Genomic DNA, 10,164 nt, shown 5'->3' on the forward strand with positions numbered 1-10,164 from the left:
TTCATTCATTCATTCATTCATTCATTCATTCATTCATTCATTCATTCTTTCTTTCTTTCTTTCTTTCTTTCTTTCTTTCTTTCTTTCTTTCTTTCTTTCTTTCTTTCTTTCTTTCTTTCTTTCTTAATTTTAGAAGTTGTGTTATGTGTTGCTTTAATCTTTCTGGTAGTTCCCATTTGATTCATACCAAGGTGTGTGAATTGCAAGATGTTGTGTCCAGTTTGAAATGTGATGTATTGCCCCACTGGTGGTCTGCGATTTGGAGTTGGCTGCCTGGTGGGTGGTGGAATACTATCATTCAGTCTTTCATTGGAATTATTGTATGCTTAGTCTTTGGAACTTGTTTTATTCAATGTATTTCTACTCTTGCTTGCAATATGTGTAAGAAGCCTTTTGACTTTCCTCTGCGTAGGAACCAAGCTCTCATGCTACACAAACAGCTCAATCAGTTTGATAGAGTTCCAGGGGAGACAAACGTTCCTCCAAATTATGAGCCGATTCGGTCTTTGCCTTAAATTGTTAGAAATGTGGAGATGTAGGGGTGAGCCAGCGAACCCGGCAGAGCTTCAGACAGAGCACAGGAATGCCTGCGCCATCTGTTGCCCTCTGGGCAAGCACCCTCACCGGTCACAAGACCCCCGTGACTCACGGGTCACAAGATGTCCTGGACAAAGGGACAAAAGGTGCGTACCCCCAGGTATGGATTAGGCCCAGACAGGAACGTTTCCTCCCGCACGCACACAGCCCCCATGAGTCATGTATTGTGCAACATTCTCCCGCTCTCCCGCCTTTCCAAAACCCTTAATAAAAGGTGCCAGGGACCCCAGCTCGGCAGAGTAGCCAGATCCACGGATCACGCTATATCGCCACTGGCTTCTCTCCACCGGATGATATCGCTGCGTCTCGCCTATTCCTTGCGTCGCCCGTAACGACTTCATGCGTCCTTGCCTTTTAAGGCGCCCCTGCCCCTTCTGATCATGTCCTCTTCCGCCGTCCCCCCTCCCGGCCAGCAATGGCAGCCTTGCCGATCCGCTGCTGCTCTTTGTTCCTGATGGCAGCAGAGGACAGGACTCGCAACAATGAGTTTAAATTGTGGGCAGAAAGGTTCCAGCTGGATATTAGGAAACATTTTTTTACAGTCAGGGTTCTGTAACGGTGGAACCAGCTGCCTAGGGGCGTGGTGATCTCCCCCTCACTGGCAATCTTTATGCAGCGGCTGGGCAAACGCTTGTCTGGGATGCTTCAGGTCGATCCTGCATTGAGCAAGGGGTCGGACTGGAAGGCCTCTTTGGCTCCTTCCAACTCTATGATTCTATGATAGAGTCAAAGCGCGGAAGGGCCACTGGACTGGTGTGTCGACTTCCACTCGAGTTGGAGGGTCCCTTCGGTGACCATTTCAGCTGATCATACACAGCCTGGTTTCCGTGTCTCAACTCCTGGGGAGAAAGTTGAGATCTGTCAGTGGGGATCTCCCAGATCACAGGTGTCAAACTCGCGGCCCTCCAGATGTTATGGACTACAGTTCCCATCATCCCCTGCCAGCATCATGCTGACAGGGGATGATGGGAACTGTAGTCCATAACATCTGGAGGGCATGATGCCAGCATGATGCTGGCAGGGGATGATGGGAACTGTAGTCCATAACATCTGGAGGGCCGCGAGTTTGACACCTGTGTCCCAGATGAAAGCCATTTGGGGGAATTTTTGCTTTGTTTTTCTGTTCAGGGTTGCTGGACTCCCGTTGGGTTCTGTGGAACACAGTATACTTAAACAACACTTGCCAAACACACAAACATAACAACCTCCACAAAGGCAATTTACTCCAGCAATAATCTTTGACGGTAATATATCTCAGACCAAAAACGTCTTTATACTAACATAAGTAAACACTATACTCCAGCAATAACCTCTTGCAGTAATATATCTCCAACAGACAAAAAGCCTTCTTTATATCCTCGTAAGTAAATACTATACAAGGGGCTAGCTAGCCCCCGGGTTGGGTTAGGCCTCGTGCACTGCTTCTATGGCTCCATCTAAAGACCTTGTCATACATTCATAATGATCCACACGCAAAGGTTAGTTTATCTTTTTTCTCCATGGTGCCTCTTCTGTTTGGGATGATCGGCTTCCGCTAGAATTCTGAATTGTCTTCAAGGTGTTGGTTTAACCACACCCTTGCTACAGCCCCGCACAGCAATGCCCCGCCCCCGGAATGCCCGGCCACGCCCCCATCGTGCCCCGCACCGCCCCAGTGGCGCTACGCCACTGTTTGAATCCCACCACCATGGGAACCTGTTACTAAAATGTTTGGATCCCACCACTGGCTTGTCCATATCATTTCGACCACCCGATGAGTCCATTGTCTATGTCAGTGGTGGCGAACCTATGGCATGCGTGCCAGAGGTGGCACTCAGAGCCCTCTCTGTGGGCACGCGCGCACAGAGTTCGTCATGTGGGAGGAGCGGAAAATCACCCCCCCCCTACACATATCTAGGCTGGCCTTGCTTTTGAGTAAACCCCCCTAGGATTGTGATTCACCTGTTAGAAATGTTGCACGGTTGCTTCACCAAGCTTACTCCCAAGTAACGCGTGCCTCAGAGTAAATCGTTTTTTCTAAACTAGAACCTCAGTATTCAGGTTAAATTGCCGTATTGGCACTTTGTGATAAATAAGTGGGTTTTGGGTTGCAGTTTGGGCACTTGATCTCAAAAAGGTTCGCCATCACTGGTCTATGTCATCATCTGATTTTAAGATGGAGGTTGGAGCTGGTTGTTAATTGCGTTTAACTGGTATTTTAAAATGTTGGGGTTTTTTTATCATGATGTAATGTGATTGTTTTATTGGTTGTACACCGCCCAGAGCCCTTTGGGGATGGGGTGGTATATTAAATCTGATATATCAATGAATATATAAATAAATCCCACCACTTATTCTAATTGAGAGGACCCCAATTACTGTAAGAGATTATTGCTGGAGTAGAGGGATTACTTATGTTAGCATAAAGAAGTTTTTTTTTTGTCTGTTTGAGATATGTCACTGTGAAAGATTGTTGCTGGAGTAAATGGTCTTTGTGGAGGTTTTTGGAGCCTTAAAGGTACAGAATAGTTTATTGATTACTTTCAGGTGTATCAGCCCTTTTTTCCTTATGGACTTCAGTTGCGGCCCAGAGCTCTCCTGGAACTATAGCTCACCTCCAGAACACAGAACTCTGTTGCCCTGCAGGAAACAGCTGCTTTGAAGAGTGACATAATACCCTGCTGAGATCCCACCCCCCCAAACACCTCCACTGCCCAGATCCATCCCCTAATCTCCAGGAATTTCCCAACCCAGAGTTGGCAACATTAACCCTGCTATCAAGCTTGATGCAGAGGCAGAGCTACCAGGGGGCGGGGCGTGCACATTGCACTGGGCGCACACCTGGGAAGGGGGCGGAAAATTGCCCCAGCCTCCCCGCAGCACCCACACACACACTTACCTTATTGAAACAGTGCAGACTGGAGAAGTAGTCTGTTCCTTTCAGGTTAAAAACGGCCTTATGGGAACGACACTTCCCAGGAGACCTTGCGAGCACCAAGGTCTCATGGGAAGTGTAGTTTCCACCAGGCCGTTTTCAGCCTGAAGGGAACAGGCCGCGTCTCCAGCCTGCACGGCTTCAATAAGGTAAGGGGGGCAGGGGGTGGGGCACGGCATCACGGTTGGGGGTGCGGCTGAAAACACCGAGTGTGCACTGGGCGCAGTATAGCCCAGCTACACCTCTGGGTTGGTGCCGTTCGTGATGGAAAGCAGAGCACGATTATGAAGGAGAACCAAATACCAGAAAACATTTGAAAATACGGCACAGGCCAAGCCGGTCTTCCCCTGCAAAGCATTGGGGATCATTTACACGACCTCGCTCCTGCCGTCTGATACTCGGAAAAGATTCCAGGGCTCTTTCAGAGTCTCGTACCTTTTCTGAGGATGAAGTCTGAGTTGACTCCTCTTGGTATTTTGCAAGAGCAAGCCCCACAATTCAGTAATGAAAGAGAACACTGTTCATGCTAATTATCTAGTGAGGTCAGAAGTCAGTGACCAGGTAATTGACCCCCAGGGGCGTAACGAGGCAAACTGTAGCCCTGGGCAAAACCTGAGTTGGATGCCCCCTCTTCCATGGGTGGCCACTCCACCACGACCAAATTTTTTTTGCACCAGGACATTGGTGCCTGCAGGGGGTGCATTTTTAGACATATCAGCACCAAAATTTCAGTGTATCATCAGGAGACTGTCCTTATGCTACTCCCCACGTTTGGTGAGGTTTGGTTCAAGGAGTCCAAAGTTATGTACTCCCAAAGGGGGTGCCCCATCCCCCATTGTTTCCAATGGGAGCTAATAGGAGATGGGGGCTACAGTTTTGAGGGTCCATAACTTTGGCCCCCCTGAACCAAACCTCACCAAACTTGGGGGGTAGCATAAGGACAGTCTCCTGATGATATGCTGAAATTTTGGTGCTGATATGTCTAAAAATGCACCCCCTGCAGGCACCAATGTCCTGGTGCAAAAACAATTTGGTCGTGGTGGAGTGGCTGCCCATGGGAGGCCTAAAAACTGCACCCTCTGCAGGCCAAAAATGGAAAACCACTAAAAATACCCAAAAATGAACCCTGCATTTTGATGTCCCCCACAAGGTGGTGCCCTGGGCAGCTGCCCACTTTGCCCAGTGGGCATTATGCCCCTGTTGACCCCTATTAGTCAATCAGCCCTGGCATAGCATACATGCTGGACTGCATGTAGGATATAGGTATATATCTTTTGTTCTCTCTCTGCACATGCTCTTGAGTAGAGAAATAGCCATGTGATAGCAAAAAGGTAGCTAGCTAATGTCGCTAGCCAGAAAGATATTTTCTTATTTTCTATCAAAGTGTTCCCTTCCCGCATTAGTCTAGCAAAGTTTGGTAACAATAAGCAACTGCCTGTGTCTCTTTATTACTGCAAACTCTGCATTTGTAATAAGAGTGATATAATAATCACAACAATTCCACTCACCTCGTACGTGTTGTTGATCTCTGAAGAACTCTTCGGCATGGCCTGAATCCAGCAAGGAAGACACAGAAGTTCATTTACGCATTACAGATCAGTAGCTTATCTATCTTCCACCTCTGTTTCTTTATTTCAAACTATTTCAGAAACATGCACTAGTATTTATTTCAGATAGAGAGACAGGAATACATTTAAAATGTTCATGAAAAAAAAATAAACCCCTCACAATGCTAATAAAAAAGTAATGGAGATTCAGAAATAAAAATGCAATTCAGGCAAGAAGAGGCAGAGATATAATTTATCTAGTCATCCATTTTTTTTCTAGTACATTCAAGGAGTTCAGTGCTACATTGTGTTGTTCCTACCTACCTTAGCTACACAACATCCCTTCAAGGTACGTGCAGCAATAGTTACAATGTGTTTGAGGTCACATCTTTATGGGAAACATAAAGGATGAGAGCAGGGGTATACTTGTGCCAAATAGCACCTGGGGCATACCCTGGGCACTGCCCCCCACAACTGTGTCTCACCCCCTTATAACTACACCCAACCCCTGAACTACCAATGGAATTTGGGAGTGGGGGCTTAGTTGCGAAGTGGGGGCAACCCTGGAATCTGCCCCCATGTAACCCTAGGAAGTGGCGCCCAGGGCTCTAACCCCCCTGAGCTCCCTAGTTACGCTACTGCATGAAAGTTGGGGGGGGGGTTTCAATCACATGGGGCACACAAAGGAAATGTTATTGTTTATTGTTAAATACAGTGTTTTCCTGACTTCCATTAATGCCTCCCGGTTCTCACTGTAGCTCCTCCCTTCTTCCATTTATGATAAAATTTTGCATCTTGAAATTGCAATCACCACTACAATAGGTCAGAGCCAAGGGCCCCAAACCTTTTGCTCCTATGGGTACATCTGGAGTTTTGACACTGCAATACACAACAGCAAGCAGATGGGAGGTGCATCACGAGCCCTAGGGCTTCGGATGATGTGGGGAAGCAAGAGACTTAGCTCCAAGTTTACATCATTGAACAGGGCCCTTCATTCTCTGTAACACATGCCATGATATGCACAGCGATTGCTGGGAATGGAGTGTTTGAACTGGCTAACTGGCTATCCTATCCTATCCTATCCTATCCTTAACCTTAACCTTATCCCAAACCTAACCCTAACCAGTTCTTCTTAAAATAGATCAGGAACCCCCAACATGGTACTTGTGGGTGGCATGATGCCCACTAGAACACCACATGGCAGTCCAGGGCAGGTCTGCCATAGTTACCTAGTGAATGGGAACTTTGTAAGATTCATAAAATAAACCTTAGATTAAGGTGACCAGATTGTCACCTTTTTAAACCAGGATCGGGGTGGAAGGGCGTTCAAACGTGCGGCCGCAGGAGCGCACTGTCTTTTGGGGCTCTCCCCAGTTTCCCGCCCTGTGAGGGAAATGGAAGCGCCCCAGAAGGCAGTGCGGCAGCGTGGGAGGCTGCCGCACTGCCTTCTGGGGCGCTCCCCTGTTTCCTGCCCTGTCACAAGGCAGGAAAAGGGGAGCGCCCCAGAAGGCAGTGCAGCAGCCTTCCAAAAATCGGGACAGTAAAAAAAACCCCGTGGGATGCAGGACAAATTAGTTTAAAGCGGGACTGTCCCGCCAAAAGCGGGACGTCTGGTCACCTTGCCTTAGATACCTATGGGAACACCATTTTTTGACCAACATAAAACATACTGGACTGCCAATAATATTGTATGGATTGATAATAGTTCTGTGTGTGTATGTGGGGGGCTATTTATTGACCTTTGAAGAAGGTCCAGTGGGACCTAAACGCGTCAGATCTTTTCGTACCACATTCCAGGATATTTTCTGTACGATCCTAACAGTTGAGGCCTTGCGACTATTTCTGACGTATTTTGGGATATTTCACGTGTTTTTAGATATGTAAATATATTTTCTATTGAGATATTTTAATGTACAGCTTTTTTCTGCTAAGGGTAAAGAGTGGTGCAATAAAATGTATATATTTTAATAGATATCTATTAGACTTCAGAACCCGCGGATCCCCTGGAATTGCAACTCATCTTCAGAAGGCAGAGATCAGATCCTCGGGAGAAAATTGTACTCCAGTGAGGTTCTGTCTTTTCCAGGCTCCATCCCCAAATTTCCATGAGTTTTCCAACCTGGATCTGGAAACCCTCTCCCCCGATCTCCCTTCAGTGCCCAGGAAGGAGTTGGCAACCCTAGTGCCTGCTAATACTTTTCCCGGCACCCACCAAGAGGTTTTTTTTCTTTTTAGAAAAAATGGACTACAACAGGTGAGGTTGTGCAGATTTTAAAAAAAATGTTACTTTGGTAGCAACCGCCACCACAGCAGAAGGATTTTTCATAGTGGGTCTGGAAGTAAGCTAGGCAGAGGTGGGATCCAGCAGGTTCTCATAGGTTCCCGAGAGTAGGTTACTAATTATTTGTGTGTGCTGAGAGGGGGTTACTAATTGGTGATTTTGCCACATGATTTTTGCCTTCGTTACGCCCCTCCTCTCAGCAGTAGCGCGCAGAACTTGAAGCAGTCTAGCAGGAGGTGCACCGGCGTGCGTGGCAGCCTGCGCCTGCGTGCATTCGTTTCCCGCCCAAGGACCGGCGCAGCGGCTGCGTCCTTGCCACAGCCCCGCCCAGGAATGCCCGGTCACGCCCCCGGAATGCCACGCCCAGCCCCATTGGCGCTACGCCACAGTTTGAATCCCACCACCATGGGAACCTGTTACTAAAATTTTTGGATCCCACCACTGAAGCTAGGGTAGCCATTTTATGGCTGGCTCATCCTCTTGTAGCAGGCATTTTGTGGCAGCCATTTTGTGGCTGTGCCCACCAAGCTGTGTCAAAATTTCAACAACGCTTGCAGGCTCAAAAGCGTAGGGGACTGTGATCTACGCTGTACATTCACTGGGCTTAGATCTACAACTCTGTTTTGTATAAGAAGACCTCAAAATCTAATTGGAATGAGGTGTCAGTGAGGCAAATGCATTCTGCCAGAAGACTTAGCACTGAGAGCAGCAGTGGCATAGTGGTTACGAGCAGGTGCACTCTAATCTGGGGAACCGGGTTTGATTCCCCGCTCATCCACTTGAGCTGTGGAGGCTTATCTGGGGAATTCAGACTAGCCTGTGCACTCCAACACCCGCCAGCTGGGTGACCTTGGGCTAGTCACAGTTCCTCTGTACTCTTTTAGCCCCACCCACATCACAGGGTGTGTGTTGTGGGAAGGTGGGGCAAGGGAAAGGAGATTGTAAGCCCCTTTGAGTCTTCTTACAGGAGAAAAAGGGGGGCATCTTCTCTTCATATGCAACATCCTAGTTAAAATGGTCAGACACTCGTGCAAATCAGCTTACAGATAGGTGTCTTGAGTGGCTAAGCAGCTCAGTTAAATCAAAAGCCGTGTGCTTCCAAAGTCCCACACCAAGGGCACGTACCTCTCTGTTGCAGTGTTTAAATACGCTAAATAAAGAAACTGAGCCTCAGCAGTGAAAAGCTTCCGCCATTCATTCAAGGTCTCACCTGTTCAGAAAGGAGTGTGTTTTCATATACAGGAGAAGTTGGATTCACCTGTTTGGAATTTTCATCCTTCTGACTTGGAGCACCTAAGGATAGGACAGAACATTTGGAAGTCCGTCATAAATATTCACTTGCCCTAGCAGACAAACAATGCTTGTCTTAATAACTAACGAAGGTGGAAAGTGCCATCCAGGTACAGCTGACTTAAGGTGACCCTGTAGGGTTTTCAAGACAAGAGCAGAGGTGGGATCCAGCAGGTTCTCACAGGTTCCCGAGAGTAGGTTACTAATTCTTTGTGTGTGCCGAGAGGGGGTTACTAATGGGTGATTTTGCCATGTGATTTTGGCCTTAGTTACGCCCCTCCTCTCAGCAGTAGCGCGCAGAACTTGAAGCAGTCTGGCAGGAGGTGCACCGGCGTGCGTGGCAGCCTGCGCCTGCGTGCATTCGTTTCCCGCCCAAGGACCGGTGCAGTGGCTGCGTCCTTGCCACAGCCACAGCCAGGAATGCCCCGCCCCCGGAATGCATGGCTTCGCCTCCTTCACACCCCGCCCAGCCCCATTGGCGCTACGCCACAGTTTGAATCTCACCCCCATGGGAACCTGTTACTAAAATTTTTGGATCCCACCACTGGGCAAGAGGTATTCAGAGCGTGTCTGCCATTGCCTACCTTTACGCAGAAACCCTGGGCTTCCTTGGTGGTCTCCCAACCAAGTACTAATCAGGGCCAACCCTGCTTAGCTTCCAAGATCTAGTGAGATTGGGCTAGCCTGGGCCATCCAGATCAGTGTTACACTCAGTGGTGAAGCTATAAGGGGGAAAGGGGGTGCGCCGTACACTGGGTGCGCACTGGTGGGGCGGCCTCCACCCCCTTCTCCCCTCGCCAAGCCTGGCCCTGCCCCAATAGCCTGGTCCTTTTTCAGCCATCAGAAAGCTGTTTTCAGCTGACAAAAAAGGTAATGGGGGGTGGGGGCGAGGTCACGGGGGGGGAGCACCCAGGCGACATTTTCTCCCCCTACATTCTTATAGCCCCTGGTTACATTCTTATAAGTTCATTGAAGTCAAAAGTCTAATTCTGCTAAGGATTGCATGGCAGGGCTACCTTTAAAACAAAATTAAATTCTGGCTTTGCAGCAGAAGAAGCACCACAGCGGAAAAGGCAAAAACGAAGTGTAGTAATGCACTGCTGACCCAGCAGCACCGTGGTAGAACGTTGGGACGCCAACGGACCTACGGCCTTGCTGGTCGCACCGCACCCCCACTCCTCATCCCCCCATGAGTCACGGGTCATGAACTGCCTGGCTCAATCACCGGGCGCAGGGACAATGGTCTTGCCCCCAGGTGAGGATTAGGCTCAGACGCTTACGCTCCTCTCCGCACGTAGCCAGATGAGATCATGCATCACATGATGATCTCCCGACCTCCCGCTCTCCCGGAACTCCCCCCCGGTCCTCCCTCCCACACGCCCCCAATAGGATAACAATAAAAGGTGCCAGGAACCGGCAGACGGGAGACTCGCTAGGAACACGGACCTCCGGTCTCCCGCTGCTGGCGATCTCCACCAGATGTTATCTCCGCGTCTCGTCTCGTTCTTACGCTGACCGCGTGGGTCGACTACAAG

The 10,164-nt window shown here is 48.8% G+C and overlaps 1 long non-coding RNA gene across 1 annotated transcript; it reads right to left on the minus strand.

Annotated features, from left to right (window-relative positions):
• Positions 1–1,110: 1,110 nt before the first annotated feature.
• On the minus strand, positions 1,111–8,649 carry LOC125424967. The gene is made up of 3 exons (XR_007243305.1): positions 8,550–8,649; positions 5,020–5,061; positions 1,111–1,436 (listed from the first exon to the last, which is right to left on the minus strand). It is a non-coding gene; the product is annotated as an uncharacterized LOC125424967 (long non-coding RNA).
• Between the last annotated feature and the right edge of the window lie 1,515 nt (positions 8,650–10,164).

Source organism: Sphaerodactylus townsendi, unplaced genomic scaffold (assembly GCF_021028975.2).
Source record: "Sphaerodactylus townsendi isolate TG3544 unplaced genomic scaffold, MPM_Stown_v2.3 scaffold_1624, whole genome shotgun sequence".
Lineage (NCBI taxonomy): Eukaryota > Metazoa > Chordata > Lepidosauria > Squamata > Sphaerodactylidae > Sphaerodactylus > Sphaerodactylus townsendi.